This window comes from Sander lucioperca, chromosome 12, assembly GCF_008315115.2.
Source record: "Sander lucioperca isolate FBNREF2018 chromosome 12, SLUC_FBN_1.2, whole genome shotgun sequence".
Classification (NCBI taxonomy): Eukaryota; Metazoa; Chordata; class Actinopteri; order Perciformes; family Percidae; genus Sander; species Sander lucioperca.
The window spans coordinates 35,006,285-35,025,724 of NC_050184.1; the positions used below are offsets into that span (position 1 = coordinate 35,006,285).

At 43.1% G+C, this 19,440-nt stretch overlaps 1 protein-coding gene across 1 annotated transcript in view; it reads right to left on the reverse strand.

Moving 5' to 3' along the window:
* The window catches only part of LOC116043689 (teashirt homolog 2), a 124,128-nt gene extending 106,630 nt beyond the window's left edge, over nucleotides 1-17,498 (reverse strand). The window contains exon 1 of the mRNA XM_036008059.1: nucleotides 17,437-17,498. The gene's annotated coding sequence lies outside the window, so the exon portion shown is untranslated. The remainder of the gene's footprint in view (nucleotides 1-17,436) is intronic.
* Nucleotides 17,499-19,440: the final 1,942 nt, after the last annotated feature.

The following is a 19,440-nucleotide window of genomic DNA, read 5'->3' on the forward strand; positions in this document are numbered from 1 at the left end:
TACAAGTCTATCGTGAGATAGTCACTGCCTTTTATTACGCCTTTGTAAATTGTGCAGCGGTGTTAAGTTTGTATGTAGGCGGTCATTTCATTCGAGCAGGTCCTACGGCGTTTCCCCTGCATCTGCCGTAATGGTGCTGCGACAGTGGAGCTAGCCATTTCCTCCAATCTGCTGTTTATGAATGTAAAGCAGAGAGGTGGAAAAGGCAGCACGAGACAAATTAAACGTGATGGCGTTCTCTATTGATTCTAAACAAACGCACATGCTCTTTCTCACTCTCTCTGCTTTCAGCACTTGATGTGTATAACAAGCCATATCATTATGCACTATGTACTACTGCCTTTTTTCCCCCCCCTCTCAGTTGATAACCCTGACCACAATGCACTGCTCAACACACTGGAGTGCACACATCAAGAAGCCTCTTCTAATCCTGCCGGGGTACTTAAGCAGGCATCAAAATTGGCGCGGAACTTTTCCGAAATCCACTGTCATAAATCCGATGATTTTTGAAAGGGGAAAGGGGAGAGAGAAAGCCCTTTATTGGAGAGTCGGGTGTGTGTGTGTGTGTGTGTGTGTGTGTGTGTGTGTGTGTGTGTGTGTGTGTGTGTGTGTGTGTGAGGGGGGTGGATAATGTTGGACATAATCCAGCCTCTGACAGAGGAGGAGGGGGGAGCCGGCATCGTTTACAGAGAGGCATATGCTTCCCTCCCTTCACACAGACATGAACTACAGCAAAGCAACCTTTTACCAGCCAGTCGGAGGAGGATAATCTTTCCCCTCGCAGCACAATGCAGGAGATTACATGGAGAACATGTCAGTCTGCACTGGATTTGCTAGACACTAGATCTCTTGTCCCTATCGATTTGCAGGCTTCTCATTCATGTTTTCACACGGGTCTCACAGGCGTAGAGGCCAAAAGCATATGGTTGGGGAAGCAGCCATTCTTTTCCTCTCTGCTCTCTCACCCTCTTTGTGTGATTGGGTGCTTCAGTGTGTGTGTGTGTGTGTGTGTGTGTGTGTGTGTGTGTGTGTGTGTGTGTGTGTGTGTGTGTGTGTGTGTGCGTGTGTGTGCGCTTCAGTTTGCAGCAGCATTTGCACATACATGATCGCAACGGTGTCAATGTAACACCTGCTCCCGGGAAATGCGTTTTGTAATCACAGGACAAGTTAACCTCGACACCACAGACTGCAGATGTTGTAATCCCTGGTGCTATTCTGTCGCTGTTGATTTGCTTCGGCGCGAGCACAATCATCGCCCTCATTTTAGGGGTTATAGTTTCCCCTAAAGCTTTGCATTATTAATCAATTATTACATCACACGCCCCAACACAAATAACAAAAGCTGCTGTAGTTTACACACGGCTGGACCCAGGTGGTTAGGACTCTCTCTATCATGGACGGGGTTCTTCCATGATGCATCACAGCAATTTACCTGACGAAAACAGAGCTTCGTATTTGTTGGGTAAAGCGGCTCGAGGAGGCATAGCTCCTTGGTTTATTGCACGCGTGTGCCTAAACGCCTACACCGTTTTTGACGAAGTTAGCAGACCATCCTTTGACGTGGTTGCCGGTAAAACGGCTTGTTCTATAATAAAGCTATGAAAACAAAGTAGACGGTGGAGCTTAAAGCAAACTCCTAAAGCAATAGGCCTACATTTACTTTCAAAAGTCTAAAATTTTACCATAAAGACTGGCATACCGTTAAATATAACGAAAATGTTGAAAAAAATGTTCTAGCAGTTAGGGGTGTTGAAATTAATCACTGCATCGATGCATCGCAATGCGGACCTGGACAATTCTGCATCGATGCAGTGACAGACCATAATCGATTATTGCCTTGTTGACTGTTACCTTTTGTCTGTTGTCTGCTGTGTTCACACTCTGCTATATTCAGGAAGTGTCCTTTTTTAAGAGCAGATACAATACAAAGGGGAGTTCACATATATCTGACTTCTTGAATGTGTTGATGAAAACCATGTGTAGCCATATATAATAATATTGAGGAGGTGACTAGGGGTGTAACGGTACGCAAAAATCACGGTTCGGTACGTACCTCGGTTTTAAAGTCACAGTTCGGTTCATTTTCGCTACAGTAGGGGAAAGAAATGCAAACATTAAACTGCAGGTTGTTTATTACTATAAACTTTTTTTTAACAAATTTGTTTACACTTTTTTAAACACTTTTTAATAAAATATAATAAATAATATATATATAAAATAAAAAAAGAATAAGAAATAAAATACTGCTGCAAAGTTCTCCACTAAATAAAATACTCTCAGTCTCAAACCAATATCACATAATAAAATATAATGAAAAATATAAATAAATAAGTATGGATTACAGTGCAGCATTACCAATCCCAGCTTTTCAACAACCGAGTATGGTCGTAGATCGGCTGCTATAAAAACACCAATTGCTTTCGTTATTGCGTTGGCCCGATCGGAATTACCAGCAAAGGTCTGTTTAAATGCCAACGGGAGCTGCGTTTGAATTACGGTCGTTTTTTTCCTTGTAGTAGTGATGTTCACACTCGCGTGATGCCTTTTCAAGTGCGTTAACAAGTTTGAAGTGTTGCCAGAAACATACCCGATCATTCCTGAGCAACGTCGGCACACTGCTCGTCTTATCGACTAGTCTTTGCCCGCTGACGTATTTCACTGGGAAACCGAAGTGTTCCCAAACAGGAGACCTTAATGATATGGGTGGCTCTTCAAGCTCCGGCTTGTCCGTACTGTCTATGGGCTTGTCTGCATTGGCCATGACGCTAGCTAACGAGAGGCTGGGCTAAAGCGTGCCGTGTATGTTGTTGTACAGCGCGCGGTGTGTGATTTTTATTTTTTTCCCCAAACCACTTCAGCGGAAATCCCGCCCTGCAGTCGATTTCATTGGTTTAGGTTACAGTGTCGGCGGGTAGGTTTAGAGATCAGTGTTTGGTGTAGGCAATCTGTACAGTGATTGACATATTGACATGACCAATGAAAACTTTAGAATCAGCTGCAGGGCGGGATTTGCGCTGAACGCGGAGACTTCCGCCACTTAATATGTTTGTGTGGAAACACGAAAATTGACCTATGTTCCGCACACAAAAGATTGCATTCGGTGCACATGCGCACCGTACCGAAAGCCCTGTACCGAAACGGTCCAGTACGAATACACATACCGTTACACCCCTAGAGGTGATGCATCGTGATATCTAATCGGATCGAATCGCTGACAGAATAATAGTAATCAGCAGCGGCAGCAGCAGAGGTGGTCGTTGTCATCCGTCCACATCGCTGACAGAATAATAGTAATCGAATCGCTCAGTGGAGTTTTAAGCCCCCAACGTCGCCTTCAAGGCAGCGCTGCGACCTTCGACTTCAAGGCACCTAACCCTAACCCTAACCCTAACCATTGCCTAATCCTGGAAGACGACGTTGGGGGCTTAAAACACCAATCGAATCGAATCATGAGACCAGTGAAGATTCACAACCGTACTAGCAGCAAACTTTTGCTGAAACTTCAGAGAAGTTTTTAAGACAGCGTGAAGTGGCAAAGAAAGTCTTTGGTGAGCCTCTTGGTCCTGAATGACAAAAGCCCTCCATATTTTCTGCAACTTTAAAGAGGGCAGATTAAGGCCCACAGCAGCAGACTTTGACAGAGGAGTCCGGTGGACTCACAAAGCCCATTTTCAGGTGCAGAAAACAAGAAGTCCTCACTCATGCGTTTCTTACTGATCAATATGCTAACTCGGGGAATGCTAAAATCGAGGCGGCTGTTTGACAAAGACGGATAGATTTGCACCGTCCGTGAAATGTCACTGATTCAGTGGAGGATGTCACCTCGGGATCGCTCGGCTGTGTGATAAGCCTGACACATCAGCTCGGGGTGGAAAGTGGCGTGGCGCCACTCTCCCGCTCCCTCTTCCTGTCAGAGCAGACGGATGACAACGACCACCGCTGCTGCAGGTCCGGTGGGACCCAGGTATTAAAAGAACACAATTAAAAAATGGATGAGTTGCAATCTGTGGAGAAAAGTCAATGTGTGAGGTTTCGGGTGGTTAGCGACTGAGTGGTCGCAGAAAAATAAAATCATTAATTTCAAGTGAGGGTTGTCAATCTAGATTTGATAGAAACACTGAGCTGCAAAAACTTTTCCTATTATTCTTTGATTAGTTTGATATGGAAGCACTTGTGTTTTATTTGCAAGAAAGTGATTTCAGCTTGTTAAATTGCTGAATGTAGCCACCTTGACACGGTGCCATAGGTCCACATCCACTGTGATACATTGAGATTGACATACATCACTTTCATTTTCAGCACATCAGACACTCCTTGCCAGAGATTTCACTGATAATAGGAACAGAGCTCTGTCATTCTCCATAGATAATGTAATTGCCATAGGGAACGAAGCCATAAAGATGGCAATAAAAGGTTTTAATTTCACTGCCGTCTTCCAGAATTTGACCCTTTGTGGTGCCGATATTTCTTTATGCCCCGAGGCAGGCGCTCTGAGACTCTTCTCTCTATTTGTTCAAGATCAAAGGTCTGTCCAACAACAAGAAGCACTGACAGGCAGGCTGCTTTGGCATATGCTGGGCCCATCTATTGCACCATGGGGAAGGTGAGAGAGTGAGAGCTTTCTAGCTTATTCTTTTCCACATCACTCTGTCAGAGAGGCTCGTCTCCGGAGACTTTGGGCCAGTTTGTGTGGTCAAAACAAAAGAGTCGCACAAGGGGGGAAAAACAGCAATCACCAGAGTGGTACTTTAGGCTGACCCATAGCTTGACCTACTGTCAAATTCCCCCCCACACCTTGTTCCATTCTGACGCTCCCTTTTGGCTGATTTTGACTGATTGGTTTCGTTTTGGTTGGCCTTTTGTTGTTCCTTCGGCCCCAGCGTCTTCCTCCTTTCCACTTCTCGGCAGCGGGGATCATATCTCATATTGTATCCCGACGACTCTGATTGTAATCCCGTTGCTTTCTGAAGGAAAAACACCAGAAGCTGACAGAAGACAAAGCACCATCCACCCACAGGATCCCGGGGAAACTAATAGCCCAGGTCAAAATCTGTCCTTTTATTTATAATCCTCAACAGTATGAAATATGAAGGGGCAGATTGAGATGCATAACTTCAACCCCTTTTTTTTTTTTTGAAGCCGGAAGCCCTCAGACACCAAAAATGATGAAATGCTTTGGCTGAGAGGTAAACTATTAATAGACTCCTCCACCTGAAACTGTCACAGTGATCCCTGCTCTACAGCCCCGCATCCACACCAGGAGCACCTTTCAGGGACCTGTGAAGGGCTGCTGAGAAGGACTATCACATATGCTGAGGTGCACACGGCACCTACTGTGCAGAAGGCACGCCTATCCACAGACCAATATGCTTCATAATTGATAGCATGCATGTGTCAGTGGGCTCGATGGAGTGTGGGCATGCAGATAGTTCATATTGCGCTGATTCTGTGTGTAGAACTGCAAATCTGTTACAAAAGCCTAAAAGTATTGTTGAGTCAAATAGAGGATGATAGTATTAAAAAACAGGCACGCCTGCATTTTTCATGGCCAACTAATTAGCCATTTCCCCTAAGAAGCACAATAAGAGCTCTTTGCGTGTGACACCGCCGTCTGTTTAGCATCATGAATAAAACGCTCATTTGAAATATTTTGGGGGACAACTATCGGGATGTAAATCAGCCAGCAGTAAAGTTATGTCAGAGGGAAAAGTCACTGCCGGTAGCAACCACATTCCACAAATGATCATTTATTACCCAACACTATTTTTAAAGGGGGGAAATGGCAGCCTCCCTTTGTCAAATCTAACAAGGGAATAGCTTTCAGGTGCTTACACCACTATAACTCATCTCAGTGACCTTTTGAGTGGGAATTAGGGCACTTTCATCCTTGCTCAGGTGCTTGTTGGAGTCCATTAGCATTTTTAAAAAGTGCGATGGAGTGTAAAGAAAAACAGGGAATCTTTCATTAATAGACCTAGTGAACTTTAGCATGTTGGGTAAATTATGAAAAATGACCCCATGAAGATGATTATAGCATTGCTGCAGACTTTACTTTAAAGCACCATCTACTGACTAAGAACTTGGATTGTGTGGCTTTATTTTACAGCATTGTCTCTCTCTTATCGAAGCTAAAAATCCATGACAACTTCGAGCACACGTAGCAATCACGAGTTCATTTTTTTTCCCCACTCGTTTCAAATGTTCAGTTCCTCCTCTATCATTATTCTCCGATTCAACATGCCCCTCCTTCAGGGAAATTACACAGCCAACCACCTACTCCCAGTCGCGGTGAGTGCTATTCCACGCTTGCAGACCAAATTAAACATCTGACTGAGATTGCTGAGAGAGACAGGACACGCGGTCTCCTAACCCATTCTCTATTTTTGAGGCTTCTAAATAATTCATAGATAAAACAAAACACAACAAATACCTTGAGACGTGTGCTACCCGGTAAGTTAATCCCACAAAATGAAAATAGAACTTTATCTTGCGGCTCAAATTGAAGCAATACCATGATATTAAAGTGTGAAAGAGAACACAAACACGGCACCAAATTACAAAATGCCACGGGGACCTACAACAGTATTACAGAGGACGAACAAATACGTTTCGTTTCTCAATGTGGGACATGCACTTCAACACTATCGTTATTGTCAATAAATTGCAACATGCAAACTAGCTGGAGTCATCACCGCCAGTGTCGCATGTATGATCAACTTGGGTATTTCACTGTACTTTGTGCACTGTCAGAAATATCATGCAAGAACAGCAAAATGACTAAATATCACCAGTTTCCGTTTGAATCAACCATGTAAGGGAATCCAGACTCCTAATGTGCCAGATTGTGTTGAGATGTCGTACCTTCTGCTGTCTCGCTCGTTTTTTATTACCAGTTTCCCTGTGATCAAAAGCATTAATCTAAAAAAAAAGGGGATATCTGAGTGCAAATATCATCTTTATATGGCCATTACTTATTAATCTTTATGTTCATTCCGGCGGCCACTAAGTCATGTCACCTAGATGTCCTCTGAAAGCAAATGGCCCCGACGCAGTATATTGAATTACACGTTCCCTTATTTACTGGAAAAGCAGGTCTTGGAGATAACAAGAAAGGTGATATTTACAGTAGCCTGCGGCAGTGTGATGTGCCCTGCCAAATCACAGCTCAGGTGGGCCAAGGAGCTCCTCCGTGTTGGGAAGGGGGACGAGACTGTGTCACAGAGGAGAAGATGCGTTTAAAAGCATTTCATATACATATTGGTACAAGTATCTATATAATTGTACCTAAAGATATAAAGCAACTAGTGGTGATGGTGTGCCCTTTACAGAGATCATTATGGCCCATAATATGTTGTTTTTGCTTGGGTTTTCTATAGAGTTTTATTGTTTTTGTTTTTCAATTTAGCCATGGTGACAAACACTGCTTTATTCCTTTAATTCTCTCAGACTGTGGCTGCGGTTGAGAGGTTACTTTTCCCAGGAAAGAATCTGCTGAAACAACAAATGCAGATTAGGTCCTGTGAATGCAAATAATGTGAAAAATATATTTCCCTATAATAAAGGGTTATGTGACAACAACAGCTTGACCGTTTTTTTTACTCTAGCAAATGGTCACATTTAGAGGCAAGTAACCCAATTTTGGCCACAAAAACAAAGATTTAAATCTTTGCTATTTTCCTACTAGACTTCCATGTCAGTGTTGTCACGGCAGAGCGTGCGCCAAAATATTTCGATCTCAATGTGACTTCCTGATCAAATAAAGTATAAATCAAACGTTTAAAACTAGAAGGGCAGTCGGAGAGTGCCGACTTCCGCCAAGGCTTGCCTTGTTCCGATTATTCCAACAACACATGAATGCAGCACAAATGCCCTATCTCGCTTATCCTATATGTTGACGAAAGTGAAAATAATAGTTTTTGTATCCGCCCCGTGGTTCGGCTCCGCTCCAGAATTATATGGGTTCTTCCTTGGCCCATGCTACACCCTTCCACCAAGTTTCATGAAAATTGGGCCAGTAGTTTTTCCGTGATTTGGCTAACAGACAAACAAACAGACAAACAAACAAACAGACAATGAAATGAGATGTAATGAATCATCACCATAGTGCAGTAACAAACTGTGTTAAAGTCCCAGTGTGTAACGTGCTTAGTTGTTCATTATCAAAATCTGTGTTGCCCATTGACAAACCGTTCACTTTTTCATGAATATTTACCACCACCATCAATTCCAAGTATTCCTTTTGGCTTGAAATGTTACATTGGCATTCGCATGAACTGGGGTAGACGCTCCATATTCATGCGCCATCTTGAAATACGTTAGCCGGTAAGGGACATACAGGACATACCGCTCCGCCTTTCGCGTTTTCGCTGTCACATGATAAACTCACAGGCGCTGCTAATGCTGCTAATGGGTATCGTCGCTGATTAATCAATTAGTCGAGCCACGGTAAATTAAACAAAAACATTTTTTTTTAAAGCAAAAATGTCAACAATTCTCCGGCTCCAGCAACTTAACTGTGAGGATTTGCTGCTTTTTAGTTATTTATATGACAGTAAAGTGAATATTTTTAGGTTTTGGACTAGAGCTGGGCAGTATATCGATATTATATCGATATCGCGATATGAGACTAGATATAGTCTTAGATTTTGGATATCGTGATATGGCATGAGTGTTGTCTTTTCCTGCTTTTAAAGGCTGCATTACAGCATTTGTGTCTGTAAGTGATGTCATTTTCTGTTGTAACTTCTGTTCTATTATTTGCCTTTACCCACTTAGTCATTATATCAACATTACCGATGATTATTAATCAAAAATCTCATTGTGTAAATATTTTGTGAAAGCACCAATAGTCAACACTACAATATCATTGCTATCGATATCGAGGCATTTGGTCAAAAATATCGTGATATTTGATTTTCTCCATATCGCCCAGCCCTATTTTGGACCTTGTTAGTCTGTTAGTCTGTGCTATTAAAACAAGCACTTTGAAGACATCAACATTGGGCTTCAGGAAATTCTAGTGGGCATTTTTCCCTTTTTTTCCTGACATTCTGTAGACCGAGCATCGACTCCATTAATCAAAAAAAAAAATACCGTGCAGATTAAGGACTAATGAAAATAATCGTCAGTTGCAGCCACAAACCAGATGTTCGAGGAATCTTTGCTTTAGCTCAGGACGATTTTAGCCTTGGTTTAAACTCGTTGGTTGTGGTTACTGTCAGATTGTGGCCATGATAAACATTTCACTAAGAAGAAATGTACTTGTACTTGTAAAGACAGCTTGTTATTTAAGAAAATCATCAATGCTTTCATGAGCTGGTTACACTGTAGTTTAAATCCATTTGCAAAGTAGCAAATCAAAGTTGATCTTTTTCAGTTGGATATATATTTTCCTGTTTGCATACATGATGTTTGATGCAATAACCTCTGTTACATCAATTCATTACTTCATGTTAATATGTGACTGTGAAACATTTAGAGGCGCAGATAGTGCGGCATACTGTACGAACGAGAGCACTTTATGCTTAATAAAATGTTTTGATCATCGTATATAGGACTTGGGAAACAGGTGCAGATGAAACAACTGGAACACATGGTGGAAGCCAGAAGCTCAGCACACCTGTTCCCTTCCTACTTAACAGCCTCGCTGTGGATCGTCTCTGGAGCACAAAATAACTTCCATCTCACACACACACACACACACACACACACAAACACAGCACACATTTCTCCGATTCTAATAGCACAGAGACGGAGAACAGACATTTGTCCCTTTTAGGGCCAATAGCAATGGTGATAAATGAAAGCCGGACTCTTTCTCTACGCAGCTGGAAGATCTTAATGCATTTGTATCTGGTCTGTGTAGACAGAGCACTCCGCAGGGAGGGAGGGAGGGGAGGGAGGGGAGGATAAGTAACTATAGGAGGTGGTAATGGTGTTGGTATCGGCTGGTGTTGTTTGCCCTAGCTGTATTGAAGCGATGGTCCCTGAGGAGCCTGGCGCAGGGAGCTGGGTTTGTCAACCTTGTCTGAGGGACTTAATATGAAAACAACACTAATGAGAACCATTTCCATTGCTCTGTTTATTTTCAGAGATGCATTGAGCGGGGCATATGCACGGCTCAGTGATCGCACGTTGCATTGCATTCATTATGGGGCCCTGGATGGGCTACTGATACATTACACACAAACACACTTATAATTGCATTTTTTTTTTTTTTTTTATTGTTCAGTGCTACTTTTAATGCTGCACTGAAGCAAAATGGGCTCCATCTGACCCAACGCAATCATATGGTTATGCATCTCGTTGGCATCTTTTATCCTTTTTAGAAATTCTGACTAAAAGCTAGACATTAGACGTATGTAATACGGATTCCACGACTGAAGCAAAAACACTGCATCACTACACCCATACTGTAGATTGTATAGTATCTGAAGAGGTATTCTCTTCATCAATAAATGCTAAGCTTCAGCAGACAAGTATAATTTCCTCAAGCAAAAATGAATCCTCCCGTGTCCATCTATTCACTCACAGACATGCCATTTTGAAAATCTCTCGAAAGTGACATTACTCTAGAGATTGAAACCACTATTTCATTGAGCAGAAAATTGCTATTGAATTTGGAGCTGAATAATTGGAAGCCATGTTCCAATTCAACCCGCAGAAAAAAAGGTAGAGTTATGTTTTACTGTCACACTCAAACCAATGACATTCTGAAGCTGAGCGGCACAAATGGTATGGGTATTGTTGGACGGGACATTGCTCTCCATTGTATATGAGCCATATCAAGCAAGGAGTTGGAAGGCAATTTGGAAAAGGATGCAATTCACTTTGATTTGATAGAAGGCCATGAATGGAGTAAAAGAAATCAGCATTTTAAAGAAAAGGTACACGCATTGAGCTGTGCAGCTACATTTGCTGTAGTTTTCAAAGCGTCGAAAATAGTGGCTATACTCAAATTGAAAACAGGGCTAAATTCTTCTTTCAACTTTTGCTATACACTTTCACAGAAAATGGAGGGAATTTATGTCTTTTTCTTTGTGCAATATGTTAAGTCATGAATTAAATGTTTAGTCTACGTATAAAATATGTTTACATGCATATTAAACAAAAGTGAGACTACTTCTATGTGTCGTCTTTACAAAATTCTCATTTACAAAAACAGCCACCATTTAAGAAAAGAATTAGTGCTCCAGTCGCTCTTTATCCTTCAGCTGTATTTCTTGTGTTGAGGTTGGTGGCACTGCCCCCCCCCCCCCCCCCGCCACGCCCCTCCCTTCATCCAGTGATCGTTTTGTGAACCCGTTAGCCTGTCATTGGTTTAGAGACTCCAAATGACCCTGTGTTTCTGCAGAAGACTCATTCATCCCCTCCCTCTCCCTCTCCCTGGCAATACTGATGACCACCAGAAAGACACACACACACACACACACACACACACACACACACACACACACACACACACACACACACACACACACACACACACACACACACACACACACACACACACACATCTTACAGACAGGCATTTGCACATGCACGTACACACTCACGCACTGTTGGCTGCTGTGGTTTGCTGGTGTAATGTGCTTTGTTGTGTGAAGGTATCAATCAGGGGGGAGCAGATTATTAGAGTGTCTGAAAGAGATCAAACAATGTTGCCGTCTGCACCCACACATGGCTGATTTACAGGCAGGCTGATAAAGTACTGCAGCTCTCTGTCAGGGGCTACATGACGGCTCGCCGCGCTCTTAGGATAAATTATTGCAGAGGCCCGCGGTAATGTCTCTCCACCTAGCAACCAGCCGCCCCAGCCGCTGCCAGGAGAGCCCTGCCTCCTCTGCCATAATGGCACTGTGTCCGGGGTCAGCAGTTACTGTATCGTGGTAGGGTGGGAGGGATATATATATACACACACACACACACACACCACGTATACACACACACACGCTTGGATGCATGCGCGCCTGCGCACCGTTTCCTCGTTTGTCTCTACACCTGCCATCGGAAGCAATGCCAAAAGACACTCAGGGATGACTGCAGGAGGACTGAGTGGACACAGGGGAGGTGCTGATGTCCCGCACCAATTTTGCAGTAGAGCAACATTTTGAAAAACTGACGCCAAGGTTCCAAACAAGACAGTACTGAGAAGGAGGGGGGAGGGGGGAGGCGCCATTATCAAAAAATAAGGCTTGGCAAAAACATTATAAAAAGCCATTTGTTACACTAAGTCTGGTCTCACTTATTTGATTGGCTGAGAGGGAATTCTACAGACACATTACTTCGTACTAAGCGGCCCTTAGGTCAGTATGCAGGCCTGCCCCAAAAACAATCCCTTCCTGATTGATAAAAGCCTAATAGGCACATTTCTATGTACTAGTGTCTTTATGACAAAACACAGTATCTACTTGATCCACTTTCCACAACAAGGCTACACATCTGGAGCTGGGCTTCAGCAGGCAGTGACAAAGATAGATATGTAGCTAGATAGATAGATAGATAGATAGACAGATACAAAGGCAGAAATCCAAATGAATAAGTCACTACCCAGAATGGATTTCACTTACGGTTGACGCATAACTATTTTATATCCAGCTGAGTTCCTGGCCCTTTATTTACTCAAAATGGCTTTTTTTCCCCCTCTACACTGAGCAAGGTCAGAGAAAGTAGAATTCACCCAAGAAATTGGCAGGGAGCTGCAAAAAAACAAGAGAGTAGAAAAACTATACTGAGATGCTAAAAGATAGATGCTGTCGATTGAGTGTAATGAATATTTTACTGAAGTTTCCTCCATTAGAGCGTTTCAACAGTATCTTTCTATATATATATATATATATATATATATATATATATATATATATATATATATATATATATATATAAAGAGAGAAATGTTAGAAATAAAAACAAAAACAACTTAAAAAGAACTAAAGGTGGTCCACAGTTCAGAAACTGGCTTTGGCAAGTCGTCTGCCATTTTAGTGGCTGGGTGATCGCCTTCTCCCTGCCCCCTCCCCTGTGTTATCTCGCTCAAAGCAGTGCCATCCCTCCATTGTATTAATGCCGCTTCCCCGCAGCCCTTGCAATGACCTTTCTTTAATTAACTGCATCTTGATGAGCAGATCTACATAGAATGTGAAGGTTAATTAATGAAGTATCACTGCTTAGTCTTAAAACCATCACCTAGCCGATGACAGCCAGCCCACCACTCTCAATTTTACCCCCCGATCTCATTAGCGATGGTAGGCCAACGGACAGCTCTGCTTTGGCCAGGGGATCTCAAGTAAATTGTATCAAAGACAGGCCCTCTGATATCCTTCATATGGCCACGTAAGACCATATTCTGACTCTACACTTTGAATAATATATGAGAAATGCTCACAAATACACACACACACACACACACACATTCTTGCATCACATTATGTGTTCGTGTTTTTCTCTGAGGTATGAATCTAGTCAGCAACCCCATAAATAATTCAAATGAAGGTAAAATAATATTTCAATTAAGATCCATGTAATCTGTTTCCTGCAAACAAATACATGATGGATGGTGATGGATGATTCTTGTATTATTGCACAGTTTCATCTTGATAAGCTTTCGGTTTCCGTGCGATTTCGTTTCAGCGGCGCATTTCAGCGTTGCTTATCGTTGCAATTTGGAAAGAAGATCCACATTAGCAAACGTTGCCCACCTACTCAAAGTGTCTTCCTGTTGGCAGTTTAAGCTGGTGAAAGATGGGACGGTGGTGATCCGGGGTCTACGGTTACAGCACATTTCCCAAAATCTGGCCGCGTTCGAGCAACAGCTTTCCGTCCATCTATAATCTATCACAGGAGAAGGGATGATGGGAGCTATCGCTTCAGTGTATGCACAGCACTTAGAGCACAGACACTAGCTGCACATGTGACGCTATCCATCACCATGGAGGCTAGTTTTTTTTGTTGCTGTTGATTGCAAGGTTTCCCTCCTGGGTATCACAGGCCGGGCGAGCCACCTGGGCTCATTTACCTTCCCACCTGGCCCGGACGTTGGAAAATTAAACCGCAAGTATACAAGATTACGACACCGGGCTGGCTTTTCTGGCTCCTTTCGTGTTTTTCCTCGCCACTGTGGCACCAAATGCTTGCTCTTGGGGGGGGGGTGGGGGTGGGGGGGGGGTGGTCTAGACCTACTCTATCTGTGAAGTGTCCTGGGATTACTCCTGTTGTGATTCGACACTATGAACTAAATTTAATTGAATTGCATGTTGAATGAGAGCCCCAGTCAAAAGGGGATGATTTTAGAATTCATTCAGATGTTGCGCCCAATTGAATATTGTGCCGTTCTGTCATTATCCTGCTATAACTCTGCCAGCTTGTGTGCATTGTATGCAGTTTCACTGACACCTAACAACTTCTCTGAGTGACTGTGTGCTGCTGCAGCATATACAAATGTGCATGGAGATCTCTGTGAGGAATCAATATTGTCTCTGTGGCCGTATTTCTCAGCGCTGAGACATATGATTGAGGTTCTCCGAGTAATCTCGCTTTAGCTCTAAAGTCACAGCATTAATGCACGGCTTGACTTCGGCTAGCAGTGGGGGCACAGAACAACCTCCGCAAGACAGCAAGAGTTTGACAAGCGCCACGTTTTATCGTTTTTGATCCAATATCTGCAGAATGAAGAATAAAATATGACAGCTATACCGCGGCCATCTGGATACAGCTAACCCACAAGCAAAGCTACCGGTCTCTATTTGTGTCTGTGAGCACTACAAAGTTATTGATTCTTACCGTTTACCACTACAACCTTTTGACAGCAGACACAGCCACGTATGTAAAAGCTGACATGGCTGACTTCATGACAAGCTAACAAAGAGGTATACCCCCCTGCTGTATCTCACTGGTGTCTGTGTATTCATAGAATAGAATAGAATTTTCTCTTCTAGTGCTATATCTATACCTTATTTATACGACAGTGATTCCAAAGCCTCATCTATGGATCGAGTCACAAAGGAAGACATTCCATTTTGTTTCTCATAAATTGTTAAGCTTTTGGCCCGGGTAAACTCAATCCCTAATTGGTGTAGCTTTTTGCTACGACTGATCCAGTGTCACGCCTTCGCTGACGACTGTCAGGTAAACTTTCTATATAGAAGTATTTCTCCGTTGAAGCGTTGAATCTGATTTCCCTTTCAGCACACTCCGAATGACACCCGGGCTAAAAAGATGGCACAAATGCGCTTCCCGCACACAACGCTGTCACCAAAGACAACTCGGGGAGAAGCGAGTGTTTCTGAGAGTTTGAAACAAAATAGCTGGTGCAGCATTTCCCCATTTCCGTCTGAAATGCTTGACACCAGAGGATTTACAGTGAAGTGAAGTGAGGTGGGTGCTGTGTGGAATGAGCTGTGGGGGCTGAGTTAGCTGCGGTGTATGTATGTGTGCGTGTGTGCGTGTGTGTGTGTGTGTGTGTGTGTGTGGGTGGGTGGGTGGGGGGTCCACACTACACTCATGCTGACAGGGATCCTCCCTGTAGCGCATGCTTTTTTTTCCATTAGTTCCTTACTCATTCTCTTGCCCTCCAGACCTCCAGAGTGAGGAAGATTTAAGTGGCCAGTCAAGTGAAATCCCCAAGGTTTGGCAGGTGTGAGGTCTGGCTTCATTATCTACAGACACCTCTGTCCAATTATGAGCCTTTCTCCCTCTGTGACGATGATGATGCCGTGTGTGCATCCCTGAGTGCGTCTGTAGGTGTAGGTGTAGGTGTAAGTGTAGGTGTGTGTGTGTGTGCATGTGTGTGTGTGTGCGTGTGTGTGTGTGTGTGTGTGTGTGTGTGTGTGTGGGGCATGAATAAGCCAGCCTCATTGCTATCTGTCTAACTAATCAAGATTCCCTCCTCCATCGTGACATCATTGACAACACACACGTTCGCACGTCCCGCACGCGCACACACACGCGCGCGTGTCTTTTGTTCAGACTAGTGTAGATCTATCTAAAGCCGAGATATTCGGCACGGGGATCCGTTTTTTTCCGGGCTCTGTCCTACTTGAGAGTAGAAAGCAACACCTGAAACCTACTTGTCCGAGGACGGTAATGGTCAGTTCCACAGCGACCATGATTAAGGCTCACTAGGTAGGAAAGCAAAGAGCCGCAATAACACGCACACGCACGCACACACACACACACACACACACACACACACACACACACACACACACACACACACACACACACACACACACACACACACACACACACACACACACACACACACACACACACACACACAACCATCCTGTAATCAAAAGTTCCACTGGTTTTGATACATCTCCATGGCTTCTCCATTTTGCTGACCCACTGGTTCCAAAATGTCAGCTACTACAAACTGGAGCACTGCCTCATAAGCTGCTTCAAACAAGCACAGGGTCTCTTTCTCTAGCCTGATTTTGGACACCCCCTGCTGACACGACTGCAAAATACAGGTGCCTTCCTTCCAAAAGCAGACGTCACTAAAAAATAAATAGAAATGCCTTAGTTTTGACAGAAAGGCACTTTTAATAAGGAGACAAGCTCATTTTTCACAAGTAGCAATTACATTTTACATAGCTGCAACTACGGCCACAGTAACAATTGTGCACGCTTCTGCATCGGCAAAAACTTAATTCTTAACAATATCAAAAAGGTTATCCTGCATAAAAAAAACAAATGCTACAAATGTGTCTTCATATATGAAAGCATGTTTCTTAGGCTAGAATATTCTCCTCCTAAGGTTACGGCCTCCGATTGTCTCTGAAGCCACATGTACCCTCCAGTCTCTGGTTAGCCTGCACTCTTCTGCAGCCCTATCATCTGCATCAGTTGGCAGATACAAAGAGCATAGCGCTGTTTTGCGTGTGAGCATGTGCGCCTTTTGTGTGTAGCACTGCTGCACTTGTGCTACACGTGTGTGTGTGTGTGTGTGTGTGTGTGTGTGTGTGTGTGTGTGTGTGTGTGTGTGTGTGTGTGTGTGTGTGTGTGTGTGTGTGTGTGTGTGCGCTCTGCTGTGTGTGTGCTCTCGCGTACACTGTCTTTTTACATGATCAAGTGGGAGTGTTGGAGGCATGTGATGGTTCCCAGACTTTGGCTCTGTTCTATCTGATGCTGAGATGGCAGCTGTTGACCAAAGGAATTCATACATGTGTGTATAATTTGTCTTATGGTTCAAATCAAACAAGGGGCTCGGGACATCTTTTACACATTCAATTTGACATGACACGAACAGGAGGTCCCTATGTGTATTGGCTTTCTGAGTTGCTTGATTACAATTTCCCTGCCGTCTATAAATAGACTAGACCACAAATCTAAGCACATAACAGTGTTTTCTCAGAAGCGTGTAGACGGTATAACAAACTATCAACACACTTGAACAAATGTGGGCTGAAGCATGTTGCAGCATAGCTTTGAACTCACCATTTTATTTGCCTCCTCTTAATGATAATCTCTGGGCTAGGCGGCGGCGAATGAGCCTCCCCCCCTGAATCGCAAAAAGGGAGAAAAAAAATGACATGAATTAATAATGAGCAAAATTACTCAAACTCTGCACACCGCGACCTGCCGCAGCACGGTGAGCGGCGGGCCCTAAGGTGACAAAGCTAGATAAATATTTTATGTCTAAATATGATTTTGGGGTCCTGAGCCTGCTGTCTGACAATCCTGCACAGGTTATTGCAGCACATGGATAAACCATTAAGAGAAAAAAAAAAAAAAAAAAAAAGAGAGACTTGGAATCCGTCTGCGGCTCTTGTCTGGACAGAAGCAAGGCTTAGAGATCAGGTTTATGTGCAGAAGCCAGCTTCTGAGGCTCCTTTCTTGCCAGTGAAGTGAGTCGACAGTGTTCTTTGGGTGCCCTCAGGTGGAAGCCTGGTATAATTGCTGTTGACAACCTACAAGTCATTGTGCAATTAAAGCATCTGCCGCTCCTGTGTGGCAGCGGGCTGTGATGCCTTGTGACAGCCCGTAGCCATTAAGCAACTGTAAGCAGCTGGCGTGCCTCGGTGGGGGGAAATAATGTGACAGAGGCACTCCCCCCTATTGTTGCCCTTGTCTCATTGGGGGAAAAAGAGGGACATTACATCACTCACTGAATTCTCGGGCATCTCAATGAATGGGAGAGGAGCGAGTCTACAAATTAGACTTGGCACCGCAGGATGTCTAAATTATACTTTGTTTCCGAGTACAACAAATGAAAAAGAGCTTATTGTTTTAAAAAAAAGACAGCGTTTCCCCCTAACTCTAGTTAGCCACTCCCAGCACGCGGCGTATACTCAACCAGCTGAGGTTGGTATTGCTGCAAATTAGAGCGTAATTCACTTAAACGATTAGTCAATTGACAGGAAATTAATCGGCATTCATTTTTTTTTTTTTTTAATCGATTAATAATTTAAGTCATTTGTCTACATTTTTTTTTTTTTGTGGTTCTTGATATTGACGTGTTGATTTTTTTCTTCTTCTTTTAACCCAAAAAATAATCAATTAAAATATTTGCTAGTTGCAGCCTAACTGAGAATATTTGTAATGATAAACATTACCGTGTTTCCTCATAAATAGGACCTAATAATTGACATGACTAAACTGCTACCTCATAAACCTCGTAAGCTGCAAGTGTGAAAAGTGAAAAAAAACGTGACTTACAATTCTTTTGATTGTACAAATGCAGTCTAGATCAAAGCAGAGAGCATGCTGGTCTGTTCTTCACTACTGTGGGTTGGGATGACATAAGTCTTTTCTTTAATTAACCCATCTCTGAGTCATGTGTGAATGCGCTCTTTGATGTACATTTAACTGTACTGAGTTTGTGGGGGGGGGGGGATTAATGTGCATATGATTTGCACACTCTTCAGTCAGATCAAATTATTTATTTCATTATCTCCTTTTCATGTCTTTCTTTCTTTTTTTGGACCGAGTCATCAATTTTCAAAATGTCCTGAGAAAACATTACTTTTCTACTAATATGACATAAACTGTTACCATACATTTATTCGAACCTATGGGGACAATCCTGACAGAATCAAATTCAAAGACAGCAGGAATCAACTAGTCAGATTCGTTTGGGCTGGCCATGCATTGTGTGTGTGTGTGTGTGTCAAGGATTTGCTGTTTCAGCAGGGAAGGAATCAGTCCTGTGCCTTTGCCATGCAGGAAAGTCAGCGTAAGGAAATTCCTGAGCTTCACAGTGGCAATCAGGCAGTTAAGGACCTGCCACTGAAAATGGAGCTGTGTGTCAGTCACTTTCATGGCTTATTCACACTAGCACTTCTTCTCTTGGCATAAAACAAAAGAAGGCATTCTCATTCACTAACCCCAACAACCCAGTAAATTGCCCACACTTGAATGATGGTTGAGTATATATATAGTTAAGTGCCCTATAGAAATTGCTACATCTGAAAGCTTACCTTCTCACACGAAAAATATACT